Below are 6000 nucleotides of genomic sequence, written 5' to 3' on the forward strand. Positions count from 1 at the left end.
CCTTTTAGAAAGAAAGGAGAATATGAGTATTAATGCTGATGTAAAATGACTCAGAGTTCCTTTACAAACACAACTTCCATGAAAATTTCAAATGGCGAGCAGAAGGCAGATAAAAACATTATGCTTATTTAATGATTTACTGTAGTAACCACTGCTTATATTGCTGTAGGCTTTTCCTGATTTCATTTTGTTCCAGGGTCATGGACCAGCATAGATGACTTATTCCGTTATGATTCCTTCAGATCTAGGGGTGCCTGAACCAGCCAGAATAATCCACTTCTTTTTATTTTGTTAAATAAAATAGATTTATTTATTGAGCAATTATTTTTAAATTTTATTGTATACTGTTTGACAGTTTCTCTAAGTAGTATCAAGTTTTAACCTTTTGCCTTTTTATAATTTAAGTTTATCAGAGAAATGCATGTACTCAGATTTTAAAGCTTGTAATAAAAAATAGGAATCTTCTCACTAGAATAAAACATTTACTTGTTTCAACTAGCTCTTTGGGTATTTATTTCCAAATTTCTACATAAAGTGTTCATACTGCTATTTTTTTTCCTCCAATTTTACATATTCCTAATTGCTTTCTACAAATTAGCCATCTTTTTAGGAGATATTGTTCCAGATATCGCCATAGATTCAGTGTGTCCCTTGAGAAGGTGAGTTCAGGATCTTCCTACATTGCCATCTTGAATAGGAACCCCATGATCTTTTTTAATTAAATAAATATTCAGAGCTTACATTATTATGACTGTGCAAGCTTTATTCACAAGTGAGCCATACAGTATGATATTTTCTTTCTTATACAGTCTTCCCCCCAAGTTAATAGTTACCTTTTTTTGTTGTTGTTGTATTGAGCTTATTCTTTTTTTTCACTCCATTTATCCTTTATTCATTTATAATTCTCAATAGCAGGCTAAACCTCATCTGAAATTATACATATGTATCAGGAAAGAGATCTGCTCCACCTTGCCCCTTCTCTCTTGCTCTCACTCTTTCTGCGAACAGCAACCCCCTGGAGCTCCCTGATCTGTTCCAACTAGGATAGGTTGCTGTCTAGGTCTGAGACCCATCTCCTATCTTAGAATTGCCGATGTCTCCCTTGTGATGGATTCCCTATGTCCTAGAGCTTAGATCATTTTTAGTTTACTTTCCATTGTGTGGAGAACCTCTTCTAGTAGCTTCCCAAGAAAGGATATAGGATAAGTAAAATATTTGAAAACAGAATGTCTGAAAAATGACTGTATTTTACCCTCACAGTGATTAATAGTTTGGCTGGGAATTGAGTTCTAGGTAGAAAATAATTACCCCCTGGGATTGGGAAGACAGTGTTCCATTGTTTTCGAGTTTCCTGTGTGAATGTTGAGAAGCCTATTATTTATTTTTATTCACAGTCTTTTGTATATAAACTATTTTATCTTTCTGGAAAACTTTAGATTTTTTCCATCCTGGTGTTCTGAAAATTCATGATGATGTGCCTTGTTATCAATCTTTTTCATTTATTTGATTTATTTTACATGGTATTCAGTCGACTCTTTCTATCTAAAAATTATAACCTTCATTTCTTTTTTTTTTTGTATTTTTCTGAAGCTGGAAACTGGAGAGACAGTCAGACAGACTCCCGCATGCACCCAACCGGGATCCACCCCGTATGCCCACCAGGGGCGATGCTCTGCCCACCAGGGGGTGATGCTCTGCCCCTCCAGGGCGTCGCTCTGCTGCGACCAGAGCCACTCTAGCGCCTGGGGCAGAGGCCAAGGAGCCATCCCCAGCGCCCGAGCCATCTTTGCTCCAATGGAGCCTTGGCTGCGGGAGGGAAAGAGAGACAGAGAGGAAGGGGGGGGTGGAGAAGCAAATGGGCGCTTCTCCTATGTGCCCTGGCTGGGAATCGAACCCAGATCCCCTGCACACCAGGCCGACGCTCTACCGCTGAGCCAACCGGCCAGGGCCATAACCTTCATTTCTGAGTAAGCTCCACGAGACCAGGAATTTTACTGCTGTGACCAGGAATTTCACTGTGAAACATTCATTACCTAGAATAGGGCATGGCACATAGTAGGGACTCTCTAAAATGTGAACAAATGACTTCACAATTAAATGAATAAGAACATTTTTTGGTAATAGGTCTTTGTTAATTTTCTTCCTCTCTTAACATTCTCTATAACTCTTTGATCCTCTTGTTTTCTTGTCTTTCTCTCCTATTTTAAATCTGTCTCTTTGTTTTAATTTTTGTGAAATTTCTTTGGCTTTATCTTCTAAACCTTTCATTACATTTCCAACACCTATAATATTGTGTTTAAGTTCCAAGATTTCTCCTTTTGTTTTCAAAATGTTCCTTTTATAAAATAACACATTTTTCTTGTTCTCAGGATATCCTATATAATATTTATTTTTTCTTATTTTCCAAGTGAGAGGAGAGGAGATAAAAAACAAACTCCTATATGTGCCCCAACCAGGAACCTGGCAACCCCCATATGGGGCCATGCTCACAACTGAGTTATTCTTAGCACCTGAGGTGGAGGCTCCATAAAACCATCCTTAGTGCCTGAGGCCAATGGACTTGAATCAATTGGGCAATGGCTGTGGGAGGGTCAGAGAGAGGGGGGGGGAAGTAGAGAAACAAATGGTCTCATTTCTCTTGTGTGCCCTGACCAGGAATCAAACCCAAGACATCCACAAACCAAGCTGACGCTCAACCACTAAGCCAACCAGCCAGGGCCAGGATATCTTATATTTCAATCGTTGTACTGTTGATATTTGACTCTGTTGACTAATGAGTTTGCTGACCCTTTAAGAGGCAGAAACAAACATGAGAAATTTATTAGGGTAGTGTCTTTAAGGAAAGATGAAGAGGAAAACAGTGAAAGCACTTGGAATGCTATCAGATCGTCCTGCAGGTCTTGTTAAGTCAGGAGAGAGGAAAGGCGGAAGATTGGGTGGAAGTGCCATAGACCACAGAGCAGTTCTAAGGAAAGGTCAACAGGGCCCTGGGGAGTCCTCCAGTCACAGTCACCATAGGAAGTATCCCCTACTCCCAAGAACCAGCCTACTTTCCCATCCTTTTATCTCTCATTTGTTGGCTGGAAGCAGCCCTCTGGGAGTATGGCCTCTGCATGAATGTAGAGGTGGATTTCAAAGGGCCACTGGGCCTCTTGGATAGACAGGCCCTGTAGCTGGAGATCTGAAAAGGGGCATCCTCATACCTGCTGCCACTTTCAGTGTGACCGACAGATTTTAGGTCCCTTACACAGACCTCCTTCCCTTTGTCTTCCCTCCAATATAATTATACTACAATTTTGATTAAATCCATATTTAGTGCTATTATTAACATTATGTAAGTTTTGCCCATAGCTGAGTCAGATAATGCATTATAATGACAGTATATTTATTGTACAATTTTTATTTTTTCTAGAAATAATAATTACCTAATTTCTCCCCTACTGGCTTAATGTCCTTTGAAATTGTGTCTAAGTTTCCCACAATTCTCAATAGCTTTGTAAAATATCCCCTAATATAAATTTCCATATAGTCAAACCCAGTGGTGGGATTCAAATAATTTAACAACTGGTTCTTTGCTCTAGTGACCATTATAAGTACAGTATGTATAAATAACAATATACTGAAAGGTAGTTTATTATTTCATGCATTTAATACTTAAATAAGAACAATATAAGAGGTATACAAAAGTAGATTATGTTATGAGTTTTAAAATATTAATGAAAAAATATTAAGTAATACCTGACAAAAAACAATAAAACTGTGATTTAAGATATTTCCATATTTCTTTTTGATTGGCATCCTCACTTGCAATTTTTTTTCAGCTATGGACGGAATGAACATTACTATGGGTGCTTAGAATACGCTGTTGTGCAGATGAACGTTAAAAAAGAGTAAAGAAGCCCTGGCCGGTTGGCTCAGTGGTAGAGCATTGGCCTGGCGTGCAGGGGACCCGGGTTCGATTCCCAGCCAGGGCATATAGGAAAAGCGCCCATTTGCTTCTTCACCCCCCCCCCCCTTCCTCTCTGTCTCTCTCCTCCCCTCCCGCAGCCAAGGCTCCATTGGAGCAAAGATGGCTCGGGCGCTGGGGATGGCTCCTTGGCCTCTGCCCCAGGCGCTAGAGTGGCTCTGGTCGCGGCAGAGCGACTCCCTGGAGGGGCAGAGCATCGCCCCCTGGTGGGCAGAGCATCGCCCCTGGTGGGCATGCTGGGTGGATCCCGGTCAGGCGCATGCGGGAGTCTGTCTGACTGTCTCTCCCCGTTTCCAGCTTCAGAAAAATACAAAAAAAAAAAAAAAAATGAGTAAAGAATGCAAATTTGTGATTTCCACATTGGGTGGTTGCCCAGGCACCCATCTTAAAGAGAACTCTGATTACAAGTGCCATTTTAACAACTGGTTCACTGAACTCAACAAAAAATTAGGTATCTGTTCTGTCAAGTCGGTGCAAACTGGCAGAATCCCACCACTGGTCAAACTCAGGAACAAACCTGCTAAAGTCAAGAGTGAGATGGTAAATATTTAATAACCATTTCTATTGGGTGTAGTGGGGACCAAACCTCGATATTTAAGGTTTCCCTTCCATAGTGTAAATATTCCCACCATGGCAGATTTCAGGCTGTCAATGAGACATCACAGACTAGTAGTCTGTATAGTTCCCAACTGTGTAGTTGGGAAGAGAAGCAACAGTTATCCCCTGTGATCCTGTACAAGCCGGCTCTGGAACATCACTGTGATTACCTCCTGGAACCTCTCTTCCTCCGGCTCCCATCTGGACTTGCCATTCTCCAGGCCTGCTGTTACTTCACCTCTCCTCTACTGCCCTGTTTTTCTCCAGATTCTTGTAACACACTGTGTCTTGGCTTACCACCTCATTTTGATGGAACCTAGCCTCTGGTTACTTTTGGAGAAAGGCTATAAAGAAGATTGACAAGCTTCCATTTCGCCTTGCATTTACATTTGCAAGCTTGCATCTCTGCAAATGTCTTCCTCTACCTTTATATGTCCTTCATAATTTTCTTAAATATATAATTCTGTATTTAAAATTATATCTCCCCAGAATTTTGTAGGCATTACTCCCTAGTCTTTATCTTCCCAATGCTGCTGTTGAGAAGTTTGATCCCATTATCTGCCCAAACCTTTATTTATTATTATTATTATTATTATTATTTGCATTTTTCTGAAGCTGGAAACAGGGAGAGACAGTCAGACAGACTCCCGCATGTGCCCGACCGGGATCCACCTGGCACGCCCACCATGGGGTGACGCTCTGCCCACCAGGGGGCGATGCTCTGCCCATCCTGGGCATCGCCATGTTGCAACCAGAGCCACTCTAGCGCCTGAGGCAGAGGCCACAGAGCCATCCCCAGCGCCCGGGCCATCTTTGCTCCAATGGAGCCTTGGCTGCGGGAGGGGAAGAGAGAGACAGAGAGGAAGGCGCGGCGGAGGGGTGGAGAAGCAAATGGGCGCTTCTCCTGTGTGCCTGGCCGGGAATCGAACCTGGGTCCTCCACACGCTAGGCCGCTGCCCAAACTTTTAGATGTGACATTTTTTTCTTTCTATAAGCTTTTAAGATCACCTCTGGTCCCTGGTAGTCCACAATTTGATAATGATGCACTTTGGTATAAATCTTTTCTCATTCACTGTTAGCAATCTTTCAATCAGTATACTCATGCATAAATCTAAGTTGCCTTTTCAATTTGGACACACATTTTGATCATTCTAGATATCTATGGTTTTATTGACAATTTTCTCCTTTCTTATTTTTATTTACATGTTTATTTTTCTGGTCCTACAATTATACAGATATTGGGTATCTTGGATAGACTTTTTAATAACTGTCCATCTCCGTACCTGGTACCTACATGCTGTCTGATGATTAACCATATGACCTTTATGTGTGCAGGGCAGAGGTTGCTAATAGTCAAGTCTTCTCTGAGTTTCCAATCTGTACATGGTTGCCTAGCTGAATACCGCACTCTCAGCTCCCCTTACAGCTGGATGTGA

This window comes from Saccopteryx leptura, chromosome 5 (assembly GCF_036850995.1).
Source record: "Saccopteryx leptura isolate mSacLep1 chromosome 5, mSacLep1_pri_phased_curated, whole genome shotgun sequence".
Lineage (NCBI taxonomy): Eukaryota > Metazoa > Chordata > Mammalia > Chiroptera > Emballonuridae > Saccopteryx > Saccopteryx leptura.